Source organism: Cnephaeus nilssonii (genome assembly GCF_951640355.1).
Source record: "Cnephaeus nilssonii genome assembly, chromosome: X".
NCBI classification, from domain to species: domain Eukaryota; kingdom Metazoa; phylum Chordata; class Mammalia; order Chiroptera; family Vespertilionidae; genus Cnephaeus; species Cnephaeus nilssonii.
Genome location: NC_137071.1, coordinates 77,181,631 through 77,205,689, shown reverse-complemented (window position 1 = coordinate 77,205,689; position 24,059 = coordinate 77,181,631). Strand labels below are relative to the sequence as shown.

Below are 24,059 nucleotides of genomic sequence, written 5' to 3'. Positions count from 1 at the left end.
CCATAAGGGGGTTGGTTCTGGTCAGGTGAAAACCTTTTCCTTTTGGAGCAGAAAAAGTGCAAGTATGTCATGGTACCTATTAAATCTTATGCAGATATCATCTAGCTCTGGCATTTGAGTTCCTGTTGGTTTAATAGGATAAGTGAGTAGAACTCTGAGCTTTAAAAATTTATATATTTCCATTTGTGCACAACCCCTCATGATTGTCTGGCTGTTTGATATTCTTTATTCACTTGCTAGTAATAGTCAAATTTTGTTAGTCACATTTTTACATAGGTGACTACAAAGTCACATTTAACATTTTATAGTAAGAGAAAAGAAACTTAATTTTATTTTAAAGTACACAAGCAAAACAAATTTATTTTCCTTTGAGTTTAAAAACAGACGTGTCTAATCTTTCTGTAGCAGTTGAGGTCAACTTGTGGCTCCTTTTAGTGTCACTTTGCCACTTGAGTAGGGCCACATAGCCATATTTGTTGTTACTTATCAACATACAGAATTAATTAAAAGACTGGTGCTGTATTTTTTACTTATTAAATGATATAATAAAGAGCTAATATGCTAATTAGACCGAACAGCAGAACGACCGTCTGGACAACCTTCCAGACAATTGTCAGGACAACCTTCTGGATGAAGCCGGGGCTCCAAGGGCCAAGTCCCTTGCAAGAATTTCATGCATCAAGTCTCTAGTTAAATGATAAAAGTAATATATTCACTGTAGCAGTTTTTGGAAATTTAAATAAAATATAAGGATAAAACAAAATCACCTATAATTCTATAATCCAGAACATTTGTCTTGGAGCCTACATATATTTGAAGAAGCTGATACTGTACTTTTAAGTTTCATGTTTAACCAATTTCACGTCATATATTTCCTATATCCTTGAATAGTCTTTGATAATGTTGCATTTGATGACTATAGTATTTAATCATATTGTTACATCATTATTTACCAATCTCCTTTTGGGCATTCAAAGTTATTTCTAGTTTTTCTGTTATATATATTACAATGATGACTATTGTCTACATTTTTGTGTTTGTATTTCTGATTATTTTCTTAGCATATTCTTAGAAGTAGGAAGTGAAATTACTAGGCAATTAAGTATGACTTAAGGCCTTGTGGTGCATATTGCCAAATGCTTTCTATAAAGCTTGTACCAATTTACACTTCTGTCAACAGTATATAAAGTGCCTTTTAAAAATACATTTGACAGCACCGAGAAGTTTCTTTGTTCTTAATTTGCATTACTTTTGATGAAACCCCAGTGCCTTGCTTTCTGTTTTAGTAAATACAATTATTGCTGGCAAAAATGAAAGTGGCAATGTAATACTATAAACGGCAGTGGTGTAAGGAACTGGTGGCCCCAGATACTTTGAGAATCATTGAAATGGGCCATATTTTAGCTCTGAGTCTGTATTTCTAAAAATATATTTTTCCTTTCTCAAGCAGTTTATCAATCTTAGCTTTAATGTAATGGAAAGTGATAATTTTTTCTCATGAAGTTATTGCTCCATGGCTACTTATTGTTCATTATGTTAGTCCTTTCTGTGCATATTTCTCTTGACTCATATTTTGTTGTCTTTAAAAACAAAATGTAACTTTTGCTAAAAATTGCACAAATTTTTTGGAAAGTTTTGATCATCACACAGGAGTACTTTCTGGTCAGGATCACTTAAAGTAATAAACACTTCTTTCAAGTATTGTTCAGGTCTTTTGTATTTTAATGAAAGCCTTGTAAATTCAGTACCATCCATGTTTCAACACACTTCCTGAATAAACTTGGAAGAGATTTGGTAAGTTCAATGTTGGATATTATGCAATCTATTTATAAAAATATTTAAAAAATCAGTATCGTAAGATTGTTGGTCCTGATTCATGAGTTACCTGTGTGACAACAATTTTCCTCTATTAAAACATTTCACCCCCAGTGGTTGCTTCATAATAGTCAAGCTGTGTCTTAGACCTTACAAATAGTATTTATTGAGGTTTGTGACTTTAAAAATTATTATTTAAATGCATTTGATATACTGAATGTTTTTAAAGAGAATGTACTTTTCTCTCTTGGTACTGTTGTTAATTTAATCCTAGGTAGCTGAAAAGATAGGAATAGTGCACATTTTTGTTGTTTTCTAATATTCAGACATTCATCTTAAGATTAAAACTAATCACTAGTGATTGGAAAGAAATTCTTAATTTTACTATATAGCTAATCACATAAGATTGTAATGTTCGAGAAAGTAGACCCTATTTTAGCTCCTATGGTGTTTTGGAGGGGAGAGAGAGAAGCGTTTCTGGTTTTAAAGCCTATTTTGTCTCTGAAAGTCTACAACTTTGTAAGTAAGGATGGAAATTTGCATGTGGTTTATCTTCTGTCCTAGTTGAAGTCTGATACTTACATTGTAGACTAGATACTTTTATTTTTTATTTTATTTTTTAAAATATATTTTTATTGACTTCAGAGAGGAAGGGAGAGGGAGAGAGAAATAGAAACATCAATGATGAGAATCATTGATTGGCTGCCACCTGCATGCTCCACACTGGAGATCGAGCCCGCAACCCGGGCATGTGCCCCAACCAGGAGTCGAACCGTGACCTCCTGGTTCACAGGTTGATGCTCAACCACTGAGCCAAGCTGGCCAGGCTATTTATTTGTTTTTCAAAAAATATTTTTATTGATTTCAGAGAGGAAGGTAGGGAGAGATAGGAACATCAATGATGAGAGAAAATCATTGATCCGCTGCCTCCTGCACGCCCCCTCCTGGGGATTGAGCCCACAACTGGGGCATGTGCCCTGACCTGGAATCAAACCGTGACCTCCTGGTTCATAGATCAATGCTTAGCCACTGAACCACACTGGCTGGGCAGTACCTTTATTTTTATACACACACAATGTGTGTGTGTGTATAATTTATATTCATGCTAAATTTATCATATTCACTGCCACCTATCTAATGCCAATAGGGGTCTCCTATCTGGGGTGGGGAAATCTGAGAAATTTTATTGAGGTGAACAGTTTACAAATTCAAGAAAGGCAGTCTCTGGTAGAAGCATAAAGTGTGCTCCATAAAGATAAATCAAAGGCTGCCCTGGTTATGGGTTACTCCATTTTTATGCAAATGAGGTATCAAAATTTGCACAGTCTGATTGGTCCAAATAGAACTGTCCTGATTGGTTGGCTTCGCACATTCTGATTGGTTGTTATGGAACCACTCTGATTGGTCAGTATATATGCAAATTAGGTTATAACTGCCACTCCGGTTAGATGAAGCAGGTCTCTAAGGATGATGACCAAAGCTCCCTTACAAGCGTTGACTCAGGTAGGAACACAGAGCAGGAGTCTGGCAGCTCAATTTCTGGCTTTCCCAGAGTGCATGAGATGCTTCTGCTAGCAATTGCAGCTAGACTCTGGTTATGAATTTGGACCCAGTAAGCTACAAGGAGTCCTTTTTGGTAGATATATTCCTTTTTGAGGTTCACAAACTAAGTGTGTGTGTGTGTTTGCATTTACCATGTTAATGATAAAGGAAGAAGTTATCACAAATGGGTGATAACAGATTTCTTAGCTAGAGTTGGAGTATTTCTCTTGGTATTCAAACTAACTGTCTTTGATGTTGGATAAAGGCAATGGATGCAGTATTAATTACCCCAGAATACTGCAGATTTATCTATGTAAAGAAATATCCACTGTTGTCATGCAATTTATATGTTCTTCTAGCACTGAAAATGAGCTTTGAGTTATGAGTAGAACCAAGGATTTTATGTTTAGCTACAATTGATTTATATATTTCCAAAATACAATGGCACCTTTTTGTTATACATACTTTCCCAAAATATCTGCTTAAAATTATAACATAAAATTAAAAAAATTCCGGCAAGGTGGTTTGGTTGTTTGTTGGAGCAGTTTCTTTTGCTCAGTGACTGGAGCTCCTCCTTGGGCAACAGAAGTGGTGAGTCGGTTCGGGATGAGGCCTAAGACTTCCGGCATTGGGTGAAAGAAAATGGTTCAAACCAAGCAGACTGCTCACAAATCCACATGTGGGAAAGCTTCCTGCAAGAGCTGACCGCTAAAGCTGCCAGGGAAAGTGCCCCCTCTACTGGCGCGGTGTGAAAACGTCATCAAGAGCTGGCCACTAAAGCTGCCAGGGAAAGTGCCCCCTCTACTGGCGCGGTGTGAAAACGTCATCACTTCAGGCCCGAGACCATTGTTCCATCATTACCAGAAACCAATCTACTTAGTTTCTGTTCTACAAGCTGCCTTTCCAGAGGTGGGTGCTCAGGGAGATCAGCCAGGATTTCAAAACGGACTGAGGTTTCAGAGTCCGTCACCGGTTCACTACAGGAGGCTAGTGAAGCGCGTAACTGATGGGTTTATTTGATGATGGGTTTATTTGTATTGTACTTAAGTCATTCCATCTTTCTCTCAGGATAAATGTGAAAAGTGATTGTTCACACACCTTAGTGATATGAGCACTCTTTCTCAGGAGTGAAAACTTAATGATATTAAGAAGGGATGGGTGATACTTCTTGCTTCTTATGTTTCTGTATGTTAATGACTTGTTGGGTAGCTATTTAAGGTACTAGAATTGATAAATGTGTACAGGGGCCTTTTGCAATAAAACTGGTTATGACTTGATCCAAGTGTTTAACAATTAGGGCTAAGTCTGACAATGCATCACTGTGATAAAATGTAGAATGTAGGATTTTTCAAGGGTGAAGATACAAATCTTACCACAGTGTGACTTACAATTTCCTAAAAGAGAAAAAAGTAACCTGGCAACTATAGAACACACTATTTGCATCTATAATAGCTATTTTATATATATAGTGATGTCAACATTTTTAAATTAAATGTTTTACATTCACCTGTGGGGTATCTTATCATTAAGGTGTGTGTAATTTAGGGTCCAGTTGGTTTTCTCCTAACTAGACTGCACTTGTTTTTATAGTAGTAAAATACTTTGCAAATTATACCTTGCATAAGTCCTCATTCTAGCATATGTTAACTGACCCTCTAGCTGATAAAGTAAATACTAATAGGGGGATTTTATAAAGGCTCTAGAATATAATACAAGTTATTCACACCAGTATAATCTGTTTCTAATATTCTGAACTAGTTAGTGCAGCTTTTCTTTGTGTTGTGGTTGGTCTCATAACTAGGTTGACTTTTTTCTCTATCAACAGGAAATAATACCAAAGTTATTTTCTTTGTGGAATTTGTATTATAATAACCCTTAGAGTAAACTTGCTGTGTGTGTGTGTGTGTGTGTGTGTGTGTGTGTGTGTGTGTGTAGGGGGGGCACATAGCTCCTGCTTATTGAACCTCTGCTAAGTAAGATGGTGTCCAGTTAGGTTACATCTGGAATAAGGTCCTGGGAATAGCACGTTATAGAGATGGTCTTCAAAGTGGTTTTGGTTTTTACATTTATCTTTCTATTGAAGTTTTTAGGTCCTTATGTATGTTGACTAAATTTAAAAATAAACTTGTTTATCTAAAAAAATTCTATCATAAAAATTATTGCAAACAGCCTAGCCCATGTTTCTCAGTGGTTGAGCATTGATCCATGAGCCAGGAGGTCATGGTTCGATTCTCAGTCAGGGCTCATGCCCAGGTTAGAGGCTCGATCCCCAGTAGGGCACGTGCAGGAGGCAGCCGATTGATGAGTCTCATCATTGATATTTCTCTCTCTCTCTCCCTTCCTCTCTCTGAAATCAATAAAAACATATTTTAAAAATTATTGCAAACAAGTGAAATGAAGGAAAAAAATAATGACTTAATCCAGCCATACTTTCTGACAATTGTTATTTCTTTTACCCATTCCAACAAATATTTGATGCTATTTCCAAGTTAAAATATTATCAGTAGTCTACATTGTAGCTTCTGAACCATTTTCCCACTAAAGATTATAAGAAGTATTTCCTCATATTTCCAAGTTAAAGTGAGATACAGAGATAATAAACCACAATATTTGGTGCTATTTCCAAGTTAAAGTGGGATACAGAGATAATAAGCCACAATTCTTGCCTCGAATGAGCTTACAGTTTAGATAAATCATTAAGATAAATTTATACCAGTAAATAATACAAGATAATAATTTTACAGCTGTTAGGGAAGAGCTGTATAGAAGTTCAAAAGAAGACTAGACATTTTAGCTCGATATTGGTGAAGGTATCCTGGAAAAGTTGGCTTTTGAGCAGACTTCTAGGTAGAAAGAACATGAATAGTTTGTAAAGCAAGAGAATGGAATAACAGTTTTTAAGGTAATAAGTGGTTTATTTGGAGTGGAATACAGATAAGGAGATACTTTTCCTATTAGATTAATACAATAATTTTATAGTAAAATACTTAATGGTGCTGATTGGAGTATAAATAGGTATAGGCAGTCTGGAAAGTAATTTTGTAGTATATATTAAGAGCTTCCTTTCCCAGCCCCACCATACCACACACCCCCAAAATCTTCTACCTAGGACCTAGTAATCATACTTTTAGGAAATATGAGGAAATACTTTTTATAATCTTGAAGTGGGAAAATGATCCAAAAGCTACAAAGCAGACTATTGTAATATTTTACTGCTTAAAACTTAGAAACCAGTATTTGGCCCAAAGAACCCAAAATAAAGAAAAAAAGCTATACTTGGAAAAATATTTGTAATATATCAGACGAGGGCTTCTCTCCTTAATAGACAAAGGACTGTTATGAATCAATAAGGAAAAATGAATAACCAAGTGAAGAATGGGCAAAGGACCTGAACAAGTCACTCATGTAAGAAATTCAGATATCTTTAATAATCTATAATAATAAAAGTGTAATATGCTAATTAGACTGGACAGCCAAACCACCTTCCGGAAGTCCTTCCAGACGACATTCCGGACAAAGCTGCAGCAGTAGGGGCTGAGGCAGAGGCGGTTAGAGGCAATCAGGCAGGCAGGCAAGCAGTTAGGAGCAATGAGGCAGGCAGGTAGAGTGGTTAGGGGCTATCAGGCAGGCAGGTGAGCAGTTAGGGGCTATCAAGCAGGAAGGCGAGCAGTTAGGGGTGATCAGGCAGGCAAGCGAGTGGTTAGGGGCAATCAGACAGTCAGGTGAGTGGTTAGGGGCGATCAGGCAGGCAGGCAGGCAGAGTGGATAGGGGCAGGCAGGCAGGTGAGCAGTTAGGAGCCAGTGGTCCCGGATTGTGAGAAGGATGTCCAAATACCAGGTTAGGCCCGATCCCGTCAGTCAGACATCCCCTGAGGGGTCCCGGATTGTGAGAAGGTGCAGGCTGGGCTGAGGGACCCCCCACCATGCATGAATTTTGTGCACTGGGCCTCTAGTAGTTAAATATTTTTATATGTTCATTGAAAATTAAAACTGTTTTTGGTATCAGAGTTCAGTCTAGTGTTGGAGGAGATGTGGGGAAATGGGTACTCCTGGTGGGAACGTGAAATGGTATATTCTTCTTAAGAGGGCATTACATTTTTCTTTTGGAAATGAGTTTTAGACTTTTGCAAAAGAGTTGCAAAAACAGTACACCATTTCCATGGATCCTACACCTAGCTCCCCCTAATGTTAGCAACTTATAAACCAGCAGTCTAGACATCCCTCTCGCAATCCAGGACCGCTGGCTCCTAACCGCTCACCTGCCTCCTGCCTAATTGCCCCCCTAATCACTCTGTCTGCCGGCCTGCTCGCCCCCAACTGCCCCCCCCCACCGGCCTTCTTGCCCCCAACTGCCCCCCCTTGCCGGCCTGATCGCTCCCAACTGCCCCCCCTCGCCGGCCTGCTCACCCCCAACAGCCCCCCCCCTGCTGGCCTGATCAACCCCAACTGCCCTCCCCTCCTGGCCTAATCGCCCCTAACCGCCTCTGCCTCAGCCCCGCCACCATGGCTTTGTCTGGAAGGACAACCAGAAGGTCTTCCGGAAGGTCTCCTGGTCTAATTAGCATATTACCATATTAACCTTTTATTAGTATAGATGGTACAATTACCAAAATAGAAGAATTAACATAGGTACAATACTATTAATAAAACTACAGACTTTATTCAAATTTTATTAGTCTTTCAAATAACATCATTTTCTGTTCTGGATCCAATCCAGGATCCCACATTATATTTAGTTCTCATGTCTCCCTAGTCTTCTCTAATCCATGGCAGTTCCTCAGCCTTTGTCTTTAATGACCTTGACAACTTTGAAGAATAGTGGTCAGTTACATTGTAGAATGTCCCATGTCCCTAATTTGGATTTATCTTATGTTTTTTTCATGGATAGATTTAGATTGTGCAATTTGGTCAAGAATACCAAAGAAGCAAAGTTGTGTCATTTTCAGTGTCATGTACATCATGTCAGTGTGCCCTACCTATTTCTGGTGATGGTAATCTTGATATGGTTAAAGTGATGTCAACTGTTTTACTACAGTGAAGTTATATTTTTTCTCTTTGCAATTAAATATTAATTATACTATGTTATATTAATACTAGAGGCCCAGTGCACTGAGAGGTGGGGAGGGTTCCTCAGCCCAGCCTGCACCCTCTTGCAGTCCAGGAGTCCTTGGGGGATGTCCGACTGACAGGGAGTGGGCCTAAGTTGTCAGTAGGACATCCTTAGCGCTGCTGTGGAAACGGGAAAGGCTCCTGCTATCACTGCTGCGCTCTCCAGCCTGAGCCGGCTCAGGGCTTCTGACTGAGCAGCACTCCCCCTGAGGGAGTGCACTGACCACCAGGGGGCAGCTCCTGCGTTGAACCTCTGCGTTGTTCCTACCTTTGGTCGATTTGCATATTAGCTTTTTATTATATAGGATGTATTTTGGGAAGATACTTTTTTTTTAATCCTCACCCAAGGATATTTTTCCATTGATTTTTAGAGAGAGTGGAAGAGAGAGGGAAAGACAGAAATATAGGTGTGAGAGAAACACATTAATTGGTTGCCTCCAGCATGCGCCCTGCCAGGGCCCAGGCCAGGGAGGAGTCTGCAACTGAGGTACATACCCTTGACCAGAATTGAACCCTGGGACCCTTCGGTCTGCAGGCTAATGCTCTATCCACTGAACCAAACCAGCTAGGGCTGGGGAAGATGCCTTGAGACCATGAATATATCCAGTTCAGCTTTAGACTTTTACTCACCACTGTTAGCATCCAATGATGGATTTTGCCTGCAGCAATTATTACTGTGGTGTACTAATGGAGATTTTCTGTTTCCTTTATTCCTTCCACGTGTATTAATTAGAATTATTCTGTAAGGAACATTGGTTTCTTCTCCCTCATTTATTTATTCATTCAGTCAATAATTTATTTTTATTAGTGTAGGCCCCTGGATATTTATTTTATTCTTTGGGATATAATCTGATTATATCATTTATTTTGTGCAAATTGTATCAGCTTTGACCATTGGGAGATCTTTTGGGTTGGCCCTTGTGTCCTGTTGACACAACCTCATTTTTTTAAAGCACATTCTTACGTTCTGGCATCAGAAGATACTAGGCTCACCTTGTATTTTTCCTGCCCTGGCTCTGAAATCAACTAGTTCTACACCAAACCTTGGTTTCTTTTATTGGAAAATAGTCATTGGAAACCCAAGATCTGGGTGCTGGTATCATCAGCTAGGGTATCTCTGCTTTTAGTACTGGAGGACAATTTTAATAGACTAAAATCTAAAATGGTTATACCCTTTTGACCTAGTGATTATGTTAGAAATGTATCCTAAAGAAGCACTGCCATAAATATATTGCTAAGGATGTACAGTGCTGTATTTCTAATGAGAAATTAGAAAAATCCAGTATGTCCATCAATAGGAAAGATTGGTTAGACTTAATTTTGATATTGTCATACAATGGAATACCATAGAACTATTAAAAATTATTAGGTAGGCCAAAACCGGTTTGGCTCAGTGGATAGAGCGTCGGCCTGCGGACTGAAAGGTCCCGGGTTCGATTCCGGTCAAGGGCATGTACCTTGGTTGCGGGCACATCCCCAGTAGGGGGTGTGCAAGAGGCAGCTGATCGATGTTTCTCTCTCATCGATGTTTCTAGCTCTCTATTCCTCTCTCTTCCTCTCTGTAAAAAATCAATAAAATATATTTAAAAAAATTATTAGGTAGATCTATGTGTTTTGGCATGGAAAGACATCTAAGAGAGTCGTTTTTTAAAGAAACTTGCAAACCTATGTGTGTCTGTATTAAAATATGCTATTCTTTTTAAAAAATATATTTGTATTGATTTCAGAGAGGAAGGGGGAGGGGAAAGAGATAGAAACATCAATGATGAGAGAGAATCATTGATTGGCTTCCTCCTTCATGTCCCCTACTGGGGATTGAGCCTGCAACCTGGGCATGTGCCCTTGACAGGAATCGAACCTGGGACCCTTCAGTCCGCAGGCTGATGCTCTATCCACTGAGCAAAACCAGCTAGGGCTAAAATATGCTTTTAAAAGTCCCCAAGAGTAACCATCAAACTCTTCAAAGCTATTATTTCTAGAGGATTGAGTAAAAAAGATACTTTCATGTAGTATTTTATGTTTTGTAATGTTTCAGTTTTTTAAACAGCTCGTTGAGATATCATGAATGTTTTTAAAACAGTTTGTTTTAGGTCACCTAACTTTTCCATGAAGCAACGGTCTAGTCTGTGACAGTCTGGAATTATCTTCATACTCTTTACACTATAAACCAGGGGTCCTCAAACTTTTTAAACAGGGGGCCAGTTCACTGTCCCTCTGACCGTTGGAGGGCCGGACTATAGTTAAAAAAAAAAAAACTATGAACAAATTCCTATGCACACTGCACATATCTTATTTTGAAGTAAAAAAACAAAATGGCAAAAATACCCGCATATGGCCCGCGGGCCGTAGTTTGAGGACGCCTGCTATAAACAATAGATATTAGGTTGTTTGACTGAAGCTATAACATTTCTTTTTGTTTTAATTGAGGGAAGAGAGGGAGGGAAGGAGGGAGAGAGGGAGGGGGAGAGAGAGAGAGAGAGAGAGGGAGAGAGAGAGAGAGGGAGAGAGAGAGAGAGAGAGAGAGAGAGAGAGAGGGAAGAGAGAAGAGAGAGAGAATTTGTTGTTCCACTAATTTATGAATTCATTGGTTGATTCTTGTATGTTCCCTGACCCTGGATAGAACCAGAAACCTTGGTGTATCTGGATGACACTCTTAATGAAGTAAGCTACCTAGCCAGGGAAGGTTATAACATTTCTTTAGTAAATTTTAATGTTTATGAGTCAAGTGACTCACAATATTATGACCATTTAAGGCTTCTAAACACTTATATAGATTCTTAAGAGGGAAAATAAAGGATTCTGCCCTAGCTTAAATTCTGAGCAGTAATCTTCAGTAGAGTCTTTGACTGGTTTATGATGGTCCTGTTGGCCTGTTTTAAATTTGTCATTTTCTTGTTTCTTTGTGATTTTTAAATCAAATTTTAAGTAAACAATTCTTATTTATAGAAATTTTTGATTTATACTAGCTCATCACAAAGAATACAAAATATAAAAACCTACAATTCATCTATAATTCTATCACACAGCAATAGCAAGCATTAATATTTGGTGTACATCTTGCTAATATTTCTATCAATATGTACCTACTCAAATATATGTGTATATAATGGTGTCACACAAACTGTTTTGTACCTGTGTTATTTCTTGATTTCAACTTTTCTAATCTTTGAACTATGTTATCTAGTATGGTAGTTTTCATCTACTATTACTTATCAATATATGACATATATGTTTATCTAACACAAGACTTATAAAAGACCATTGCTTAGGGGAAATGTTTTGTAAGGGACTCACCAGAATTTAATTTTAGATTTGAACATTAAGTGCTTAGGGCTTTGTTAATATCTTTTACTCATTTCTGAAACATTTGTTTTTAAATTTATTAAGATTGGTCCTTGATATTAAGTAAAGGAGGAAGATTCATCATGCTTGAAATATTTCCAACAGATGCTATCACAAGTTTAGTATTTACTTTACTTCTGAAGAATGTTTTTAAAATGTTGGTTAACAGACTAACTTATTTACAGAGAGGGCAAAAACTAAGCACATTAATGATTTGTTTTTTGTCTCAAAATATGAGGGTTATCGGATGTTGTTTGGATTTGTATCTCTTTTTCCTTAATCACTCTGTTAACTGTACGGATGCTGTTTTTCTCCCTGGTATTCATTGAGTGAATAAGGCTTTCTCAGTGCTGCCTCATTCCCTAATTAAAAGATGATAAACTCTAGATCCTGTATTATCTCTTTTTTTCATACCACCAGGTGATAATTAAATAATATGTTGTGTTATGCCGGCAGCAGCTTCGTATCATTTTCTCTTGTGTTTGATTTAATCTCATGGTATTTTGTAGAGTAACATGCAGTACTTTCAATCATCAAGTATTATGCACTGTATGTAATTGTATGTGCTAAACATATGTCTGGCAGTGCAGTAGGTTTGTGTACACGAGTATCACCACAAACAGGTGAATATTACATTGTGCTACTAAGTCATGATGTTACAACATCATTGGGCAATAGGAATTTTTCAGCTCCATAATAATCTTACAGGATCACCATCATATATGTGGCCCACTGTTGGCTGAAATGTTGTTAAATGCAGCGCATGACTGTATATGAAGTTACCCTCCTTTTGTGTTAATATCAAATGTTAGCCCTCAGGGAGAAAGATAAGAAAATGTTAAATAACATGCTTTATATTTATAAGTAGTCTTAACTATTTATAGTCACACATGTACTGATACTGTTGCCAGTATCCCCTCCCCAAAAGTAGATTATGGATAGTAACTTGATATTGGAAAGTAGTTCTATTAAACAAGAACAAAAGGAATACTCTGTTAATAATAGGCCTGGTTATAAATCATTCTTTCCTTCATTCTTCTGATTTTCTACTGGTAACAAAGGAGAAAATTTAACTGTCCTAATAGCAGATAGTGTTGATGTTAATTTTAGGACTTGCGTTGGGGTATCCAGATTTAAAAAATTGAAGGGCTAGTCTCATAATCATATGCAAGTAGTACTGAGTGCTACTGAAAGGAAATAAAAGTTTAGTTCTTCATAATCATAATACCATGCCCAGGAAACCCCAGGGGTGTTGGAATGTAAGTAAGCAATATCAGATTACTGAAGGGCCTTATTATACGGTTCTGAGTATTCAGATGATAAGTAGTTTTCTCTTGCAAATGCCAATATAGGTTAATCCTCAACTGCAAACATACCCCTAAACCTTCATAGTGCATATATTTTGAAGAACATCACAAAACTGATGTGTGTATTCCTCGAGGGGGGATAAAAATATCTTTAGGTTTCTACCTAGACCAGTGCTAATTTGGAAAGATCCTTGTACTATTTAAAGGAAATTATTCATTTTTCATTTTGTTGGGAAAATAGGTCCCTGCAAGTATTTGGGAGTGAGAATGTCTGACTATTTTTCTGTGGTCAGCCTTTGTCTGTGTCTCTGAACTTAGCTCCTATCCTGACTGTGGAGGAATAAGAGGTACAAATAAAACCATTAAGGACATGACTACAACTTCTTGCATTTTATTTTTTATTTTTTATTGAGATATGATTGACGTATAACATTAAGTGTAAGGTATACATTGTGTTACTTTGATACATTTATATATTGTAATATGATTACTACCATAACTTTAGGTAACATTTCCATCATGTCACATAACTATCACTTCTTTTTTGTGGTGAGGGCATTTAAGATCTAATCTCTTAGCAATTTTGAAGCTGTTACACAGTATTGTTGCCTATAATCACTATGCTATATATTAGATTTTCATAACTTATTCATCTTCTAGTTGGAAATTTGTACCCTTTAACAAAATGTCCATGTTTTTCCCCTAACCCCCAGCTCCTTGTCACAACCATTCTACTCTGTTTCTACACCTTCAGCTTTTTTAGATTCTACATATAAGTACTATCTTACTAATAAAAGCCTAGGTCCTAACCGGTTTGGCTCAGTGGATAGAGCGTTGGCCTGCGGACTGAAGGGTCCCAGGTTCGATTCCAGTCAAGGGCATGTACTTGGTTGGAGGCACATCCCCAGTAGGGGGTATGCAGGAGGCAGCTGATTGATGTTTCTAACTCTCTATCCCTCTCACTTCCTCTCTGTAAAAAAATCAATAAAATATATTTTTAAAAAAAGCCTAGGTGGTCCTCACGCCATGATGCCCTCATGCCATCACAAGATGGCTGCATGCACAGCAGAGGAGGGGCCTGGCAGCCACTCTGCACAGCCTCTGCTGGGGTTCCCATGGCCCTGCTGAGGCGGGACCCCGGCTCTGGCTTACCTCTTTGGGGTAATCCATCGAGGAGCCCCCGATGGGTCGTAATCCATCGAGGAGCCCCCGATGGGTCGGCGGGGCCTACCTCTTTGGGCGATCAATCGCAGGGCTCACGCACTGTGAGAAGGCACAAGCCAGGCTGGAGACACCTCTCCCCCACCCCCAGCCGCCCCCCAGTGCACGAATTTCATGCACCGGGCTTCAGGTCATACAATATTTGTCTTTCTCTCTCTATGGCAAATCTCAATAAGTATAATACCCTCAAGTTCCATACATATTGTTGTAAATGGCAGGATTTCCTTATTTCTGAATCATTTTCCATTGTATATGTATGACATATCTTCTTTATACATTCTTCTGTTGGCAGACACTTAGGCTGCTTTCATATCCTGGCTATTGTGAGTGAATGCTACAATGAGCAAGGGGGTGCAGATAACTTCGATATCCTGTTTTCATTTCCTTTGGATATATACCCAGAAGTTGCATTGCTGAATCATATGATAGATCTATTTTTAGTATTTTGAGAAACCTCCGTGCTATTTTTCATAGTGGCTGCATCAATTTACGTTCCCACCAAAAGTGCATAGGGTTCCCATTTCTCCACATCCTTGCCAGCACTTATTATCACTTGTCTTTTTTTTATAATGGTTATTATAACAGGTGTGACGTGCTACCTCATTGTGGTTTTGATTTGCATTTTCCTGGTGGTTAGTGAGGCTGGGCATCTTTTCATGTCTGTTGGCCATCTGCATATATTTGAAAAAATGTCTATCAGTTCCTCTGCTTTTTTTTCATTTTTTAAATATATTTTATTGATTTTTTATAGAAAGGAAGGGAGAGGGATAGAGAGAAACATCGATGAGAGAGAAACATCGATCAGCTGCCTTCTGCACACCCCCCACTGGGTATGTGCCCGCAACCAAGGTACATGCCCTTGACCAGAATCGAACCTGGGACCCTTGAGTCTGCAGGCCAATGCTCTATCCACTGAGCCAAACTGGTTAGGGCCCTCTGCTTATTATTAAAAAAAATGTATTTATTGTCTAAAGTTTTACATATGTCTCCTTTTTCCCCAATTGACCCTCCCCCCCACCCCCCAGCCATTCCCACCCCGGGAAAGCCTCCACTGCTCCAGTGTCTGTGTCCACTGGTTATGCTAATATGCATGCATACAAGTCCTTTGGTTGATCTCTAATCCCCCCTCCCCTGTCATTTGTCTCTGGATCTATTCTTGTTCATCAGTTTATGTTGATCATTATATTCCACATATGAGTGAGATCATGTGATATTTATCTTTCTCCGACTGGCTTATTTCACTTAGCATAATGCTCTCCAGTGCCATCCATGATGTTGCAAATGGTAAAAGTTCCTTCTTTTTTATATCGGCATAATATTACACTGTGTAGATGTACCACAGCTTTTTTATCCACTCATATGCTGATGGGCACTTAGGTTGTTTCCATATCTTAGCTATTGTAAATTGTGTTGCTATGAACATAAGGGTGCATATATCCTTTCTGATTGGTGTTTCTAGCTTCTTGGGATATATTCCTAGAAGTGTGATCACTGGGTCAAATGGGAATTCCATTTTTAGTTTTTTGAGGAAACTCCGTACTGTTCTCCACAGTTGTTGCACCAGTCTGCATTCCCACCAGCAGTGCACGAGGGTTCCTTTTTTCTCCACATCCTCGCCAGCACTTATTATTGCTTGTCTTTTTTTATAATGGTTATTATAACAGGTGTGGCATGCTTTCTCATTGTGGTTTTGATTTGCATTTTCCTGGTGGTTAGTGAGGCTGAGCATCTTTTCATGTCTGTTGGCCATCTGTATATACTAGGTATATGAAAAAATGACTATCAGTTCCTCTACTTATTTTTTAATCTTGCTATTTGCCCATAGATTTTGAACTGCTGTTTCTTAGAGTCAGGCTTAGTTACTTTTCTGAATTCCTAATAGCGCTACTTCCAGTTTAGACACTCATCTCTAGTCATTTCTTGTTTTTCTTTTGGTACATGGCTCATCATGAGCCAAGGTGCACAGGTAATGTGTAACATCACTTGAGGGTTTTTTTTAAGGGATTCTTTTTTCATGTCATTGTACCCATGAATGTTGTCTCTTATTGCAGATTGAAATAACGAAAAATATACGTGTTCCTCTTAAGAGAAAAAGAGGTAATCTGTAAGTATTTGTTCTTTAAAAATTCTAAACTTGCTATTATATCAGCTTTTGGAGAAAATTAACTGCCAATAATAACAGATATCTTGACTATTTTTATAGTGGAAAAACCCTGCCAGTATTTATGTTTGTGTTAAAAGAAAGGCAGCATTTGGAAAAGTAATAGGAAAAACTTTACCCAGTGCAACTCCTTAAGATTTAAACCACCTGTCACTAATTTATAAAAGGAGAAGTGATAATATCTAAATAAAATCTTTTTCTTTGAGTAATACTAAAAAAATGTAGTAGCAGATTGCATTTCCAATCTATTTAGGCTTATAGGCTGTGTGTGCCTTTGGCAAACTATTTAGCTTCTCTTTGTCTTAATTTCCTCATCTGTAAAATGGGCTTAATGGTAAGTGTCCAGTGAATGGTTCATTATTATTGATGAGGTTACATCTGTGATAGTGTACACTTTCCTCTATTAAATTGAAGCTTACTCTAGTTACTATTTCTTAAACTAATTATATTTCTGATCTTCAAAAATTTAAGTACTAGCACTGTGCTTCACAGAGGCACCTATTCTAGACATTAATATAGAATAAAAGAAATACAACAAATTACCTGAATTTAGAATCATAGTGTTTGAGCCTTGCACCTTGAAAATTACCTAGTCTAGGAGTTCTCAAACATTGATTTTTAGACCAGTGCTGGTCAGTGAAGAATATTTACTGATCCATGGTGAAGCGTGGAAAATAAGGACAATAGGCCATGAGTTTTTTAAAGCTAATTTTTTTTCCATTTGAAGGATTGCTTCTTATTATAAGATATAGTCTTCTAATTTTGGAGAGTTAAACATGTCTGTATTTTATGAAATGATTGTGATAGTAAGTGGTAGGTATTTTGTTTATAATGTTCATACCTGGCAAAAAGTTGACAGCTATGCTATTCCCTTCACCATCCTTCTTTCTTAATAATTTTTTTTACTGGTCTGTGATCTTAAAATCTGAATCCAACTTTCTCATTTTGTAGATGATGAAACAGACGAGCAATTATTTGTTTCAGGTATTATAGCTCAGCAAGCTGTTGAACCAGGATTAAAACCCTGTATACAATGTTGCCTCTCTTGTATTTCTGGTCTTCTGAGAATTGCTTTCATTATAATAGGTTATGAAGTTGAAACAGAAAATCTACTAGTTTGTATGTGTTGGTAACTAATTTTGAATTTCAAGTGTAAAGAAATTAGAAAGACTTAATATTCTTCTATCACTAAAGTCTACTTGTTAGCCTGCATTAAAAAAATCTTAAATATGGCCAAAGATTTTCATCAGCAGGCCAGAATTAGCTGTCTCTGAATTCAGCTACTTAGGCAGCATGCTACCCTGTTATTGACAAAGGAGGCACAATATCAATAAGGTTAGCATTTCCTTTGGGAAAGAGACAATGGTGTCTTTATGAGGGTAGTAGTTTTCAAGCTTCTGAAGTTAACTTATTTACCCACAGAGAGTCTGCTTGCTTCCTCATGCATGCTCTCGCTCTCTCTCTCTCTCTCTCTCTCTCTCTCTCTCTCTCTCAAAGATAGATAAGATAGATATAGATAGATAAACATATATAGCAGTTGACTTGCAGCCCACCTAGATGTATAAGAAAAAACTACAAAGGTGAAGAGTAAGAATTAGCAAAAGCATTAGCAGGAACATCTACCCAGTGTTTTCAGGAGTTTATAGCCACTTTGGAGTGTCTGTGATAATTTAGAGACTCCATTGGCATACCTTTGCCTTGGCTATCCCAAAATACACTTCAAAACAGAAATACCTAATTATCTTCCTTGCCTCACTCACCTTAGTGAAGCATGCCTAGGCCAGGAAAAGAAATGAATGTGAAGGGAGAGAAGATAGTGGAAAATATCTACCCACTCCTAACGTGTAGACTTTAACTCTAGGAGTCCTCTCCAATGGCTACTTATAATGGGCTTGATGTAGCTTCCTTTTTAGTTAAGAATTATCTCACCCTAATAATTTTAATTTAAAAAAGAATTCTTTAATTTCTGAAACATCAGACACACCCATAATGAAATGTTAAGAATATAAATACATTTTGAGTTACCTGCTGCCTTTGGAATATTTGTGTTCTCTTCTTTACTAGTGCTCATATTTGAGGGTTGATTGAATGGACCATAAGATTTCCATCTTCAACAGATTTATCCATTTTTTGAGTTCTTTTATTAGTCTCATTTATAAGGTGTATTTAACACTGAAGAGCAGAGTGAGCTTTTTTTAAAATTTATTTTTAAACCATGATACAGTTTTACATTGTGCTGGCCAGGTAGCCGACTTACTCATTTCAGTGGTTTATTAGGTCATTTTGTAAGAAATGGTTTAAGATTACATGGTTGTATGATTTTTTTAATATATTTTATTGATTTTTTACAGAGAGGAAGGGAGAGGGATAGAGAGTTAGAAACATCGATGATAGAGAAACATCAATCAGCTGCCTCCTGCACACCCCCCACTGGGGATGTGCCTGCAACCAAGGTACATGCCCTTGACCGGAATCGAACCTGGGACCCTTGAGTCCACAGGCAGACGCTCTATCCACTGAGCTAAACCTGTTTCGGCGGATTTTTAATGGTATGAAGGACTGGGAAACAACATTAACAAAGAGCTAACCTATTAAACTAGCACCTCCTCTAGCAAATGTAGAGAGTAGGTCATGTGGCAAAAAGGTATAGTTGCATAAATTCGCCCTGTAATACAAAGATATTACTGTGGGCACTATTACTGCTAGTGACAGGTTTATTTTTTTGAACTTGCACTTATGATTGGTAGCCCACAGTTGTATTATTGCACTATGATAAATAGGTAAGATGACAATAGATAGATATACTCTGTACAGTAGTCCTACCTTATCCATGGAGGAAATGTTCCAAGACCCCTGGTGGATGTCAGAAACTGCAGTTAGTACCGAACCCTTATATATACTATGTTTTTTCTATACATACGCACCAGTGATAACGTTTAATTTATCCATTAGACACAATAAGAGATTAACAACAACAACTAACAATGAAATAGAACAATTATAACAATAAAATAAATGTTACTCGAAGACAAGCATTGTGCTATCTGCTTCCTGTTTATAGCACTGAAACCTTTATATTTCTCTCTAAACATATTAATCCCAAAACTTAGTTTTCTCCCTTTTCATGATGTCTAATAAAGTTGGGTTGTAATATCATGTTTGTCAAGCATAATTTATCTTCAAAATTCCTTAAATATACGCTTTGGATTAAATTATACACTTAACTCCCCACTTTAGAAAGTTGCATATTAAAAACTTATGTTGTGATCACTGAAATAAGGAAATAGATGCACACAGTGTGTGGGATGTTTATAGGCAGCAACACTATCTCCTAGATAGCCTAATTTCAACACATATAGATAGGATCCCAATTATACCATCCTGTGACCTAGAAAAAACATTATCTGATGGTTATTGGGAAAGTTCTTAAAGGCATTAAGGGAGGGAACTTGTACTTGGAGTATGAAAGATCATCTTCAACATGGCAGCTAAGGTGCTTTCTTTTCTGGGAAAAGCTGGGAAGAGACTGGCAGGATGGCAGCTTCAGCAATTACTATCTCTCCAGGTGATGAAGTAAACAGTAATCTTGTTAGAGATGCATCCAAAGATCAGTCATAGTTGTTAGATACTTCTAGTCAAAATAGCTAGGCACAGGTGCAATGTGTTGATACAAGGCATCTATATTATTCACCCTAAGTTTTATTTTGTTTTGTTTTTCAGTTTTCAAGTGTATTATTATAACTTATAATAAATGAATGTATTTATTATAATTTTCAAATTCATTATAATTATTGGGTTTAAAGTTTGATTGTACAAGCTATTTCATAGTGATTATATTGGTCTACCAATTTGAGTCAGATAAGATTTACAAGGAGCAGACAGAAGTATATTGCACATGATTATTCAGTCTTGTAGACTGATAGCAAAAGATCTTGCTAGCTACTCTCAATGACTTATTTTCTTAAAATATTAAGTTTTTTATTAACATAAAATTAATTATATTGTAATATAAAGTTGGTAAAGTTAGATTTTATTAACCAAATGCAGTCATTCTTTTTTTAACATAGTATTTGAACCTTATCCTGTACATTTTAAAATGATTTGGAACTTTTTAATAATGTGTGAAAGAAAATAGGATTTTGAAAAAAGCACTCCACCCTTTACAAAAGCCTTGGTGGTGCAACATCTGTGGAGAAATATGCTATTTTAAAGTGCAAGTGCAATATGTATGTTATCTGTTTAATCTCTTGAAACTTTTTTTAAAAATATATTTTATTGATTTTTACAGAGAGGAAGGGAGAGGGATAGAGAGCTAGAAACATCGATGAGAGAGAAACATCGACCAGCTGCCTCCTGCACACCCACTACCGGGGATGTGCCCGCAACCAAGGTACATGCCCTTGACCGGAATCGAACCTGGGACCTTTCAGTCCGCAGGCTGACGCTCTATCCACTGAGCCAAACCGGTTTTGGCATCTTGAAACTTTTATAATAGTTTTCTGATTCAACCCTAATCTTTTCAGAAGGCGAATTACCTCTTTATTGGGTAAATTACCCTTTATGATGTGTGACTTGAAAAATGTGATTTCTTAAAGTAGCACTTACATAGTTAATCATTGATTTTCAAATAGATATTTTTTGCACTTTTATAAAGTTATTATGTTAAGGACAGATTAATTTGTCCATACTGTGTGTTATAGCTTGGCAGGTGCATGGGTCCTTGCTTGGTTTAGTCCATTTCCTAAAACTTCTGAAATTGTCTTGGCTTTATATGACTTCAGTTTATTAGTTTCTATCATTCTTAAATTGATGATGTATCTGTCATATGCTTCTGGAGATGATGATTTCTGCTTTTAAATTTGGACTTTAATCAGTATGTAGTATTTGTTTCCTTTGTATACTAGAGCTTAATGTATCACTAATGCTTTTTTTGCATTTAGCCTAACTATCTCAGAACTTTTGAAGTAACTGGAATGAAATAGTTACTATTAAGTTTGGCCTCAAAACAAAAAAATAAAATAAAATTGCATCTGATTTTCCACTAAAACTTCTAGAACTTACTAGACATCTAAAAGGTCTCCCTTCCCCCCCTAATTTGAGTCAAATAAAACTTGCAAGGAGCAGACAGATGTATAAAAAAAAACTGCATTGATTTGTAGGGCAGATCAGTGCTCAAAATTTTTGCCAAAATTTCTTTATATACAAAGTTTGTCACTCTTTTCACTTTAGATTACACCAGTATGACTAGGGTCACAGACAGTGTAGCTGAAAACATGGACTTTAAAATCAGATAGACTGGAGTCAAAAATCCCTACTTAGTTATGTTATCTTGGGCAAATTGTTTAATCTTTCTGAGACTGTTACATCAGCTGTAAAATGAGGATACTACCTTAAAGGTGTTTTCTGAAGGATTAAATAAAATAATGTATGTATAGGCTTGAGCACAGTGCCTAGCCCATAGTAAATGCTCAATAAGTGGTTATTAATATGCTTTCCATATAGAATGGTAAACATAATGAACAGTCAACTATTCTATGACTAAAAATGATATCCTGCCCTTTTCTGGCTAATCTGTAATAAGAAAAGCGTAATATTCTAATTAGACTAGACGACCTTCTAGAAGAGGCAGCCACCGTGGTGGCTGGGGCTGAGGCTTATTGGCCTGCTTCTTCCCAGTTTGGCCTTCATCAGCTCTCAAGGAATGGTTTTTAAATGAAAGAAATAATAGCCCATTATAATGCTGATGGGAACAATTCAGTAGATCAGGAAAAATTAATGAGGCAAGAGTGAGGGGAGAATCCAGGGAAGAATCCATAGAGCAGAACCTCCAGGTTTTTATTCTATGACTAGGTGCCATGCATGAGTGAAGGGGGTTGGCCTTACCTGGGAGCATCTGTAGTTGGCCTTAACTGGTATTCATCTGTAGTCACAGGAGTGAAAAGATCATGTGGCCACATATGCTAGTAGGTGGGCAGATGCAGTGGTGGGCAGTGGGAGTCTGTGGAAGTTCTTTTCAGACTTTTTTTTAGTTTTCTCAGAAAAATAGTGAGCCAGGTTGGCAGCTTAGAATGAGGATGGAGGGAGAATATAGGTGTTCTGGAGAGAGAAGAAGGCATGAAACCCTGGAGAGTGGGCCAGTGCATAGACTAGTGCAGTGCAATATGGCCCACTTGAGGGAGCAATCACAGATTTAAAGGGGGACATTCAGCACAGTCAAGTTTTTCTCCAGTCAAATTCAACTGTGTTGGATATAGGTGTTGATTGGGTAGAGAACTGGGCTTAACCAAGTCATGGTTTATCCGCGTAAGTACAGCAAAAAGAGAGGCAAGAGTGTTGAGTATATTCCAGGGACTGATTATTATTGCCCATTAAATTTAAGCTGGATAAAATGAAGGATTCCATCAACAATACCATGCAGTAGCTACTACAAGTAGTATTCCTGTTTTATTTTTTTAAAATATATTTTATTGCTTTTTTACAGAAAGGAAGGGAGAGGGATAGAGAGTTAGAAACATCGATGAGAGAGAAACATCGATCAGCTGCCTCCTGCACACCCCCTACTGGGGATGTGCCCACAACCAAGGTACATGCCCTTGACCGGAATCGAACCTGGGACCCTTCAGTCCGCAGGCCAACGCTCTAGCCACTGAGCCAAACCGGTTAGGGCAATTTCCTGTTTTACATATGGTGCCACTGATACAGAGCTTTTCAGTGAGAGGTCATATAACTTTTTCAAACTCACACTTCATAGCAGACACTGGGTTTAGAACCCATATCTCCTAACTGTTCAGCCCATTTACTACCTACATATGCATGTGCCTCTCAGAATATAGTTGTAGTCTAGTAAAGTTGACTCTGGAACAATTCAATTTACCCCTTGCTCTATATCATAAAAGTGGAATAGCACTTTACACGGAGAACATTACAGCATCTGCTACACTACTTGCTGCATTTCCAATACATGCTGCACTGTTTTGCTGCATTCATTTGCTCATCCATTTGTTCTCTCTGATAGGACTGTCCTCATTTCCTAATCATCACCCTCTCCTTTTGAAAACATAGGCATCCTTCACACCCACCTCAAATGCTATGTTTTTGTGTGAAACCTTTCTGGATGGTTCTACTTTCTCCCTCATCTCTTTTTCCCCCCAAACTGGGTACAACCCCCCCCCCCCCCCGCTTTGAATATATTTAGCATTCTGTTCTTGTTTCTCTTATGGGATTTATCACATTCTATCTTATATATTTGTGAACTGATGTCCCTGCCCCCTCCATGACATATATATGAACACATGTCCATGCATATAGAATGCAGGGCATGTTTTACTCATCTTTGTATTAAGTGCTCTAAACTTACACATAGTAGGTGTTCAAATCTTACTTTTAAATGAATTGATCAGTAGATGTGAGTATATCCCTGGAAAACTCTTAACAAGGAAGGATTTCAAGATGATAGACAAAACTGAAAAGAGGCCAGCTGGTGGGCTTGAAACAGCACCAGACTTGGAAATGGGCCTCTGTTACAATTGGCACTCTCCCTGGTTTGCTTCTCTGTGAAATAA

At 37.7% G+C, this 24,059-nt stretch overlaps 1 protein-coding gene across 9 annotated transcripts in view; it reads left to right on the top strand.

Annotated features, from left to right (window-relative positions):
- ACSL4 (acyl-CoA synthetase long chain family member 4) overlaps window positions 1–24,059 on the top strand; it is an 84,072-nt gene that overhangs the window by 21,880 nt on the left and 38,133 nt on the right. For 3 of the 9 annotated variants that reach the window (XM_079765117.1, XM_079765122.1, XM_079765121.1), the window contains exon 2: window positions 16,388–16,433. The exons of 3 other annotated variants lie outside the window; for them this stretch is intronic. The gene's annotated coding sequence lies outside the window, so the exon portion shown is untranslated. Of the gene's footprint in view, window positions 1–16,387; window positions 16,441–24,059 lie in introns of all 9 variants that reach the window. 3 more of the 9 variants (XM_079765116.1, XM_079765120.1, XM_079765119.1) reach the window with 1 other exon arrangement.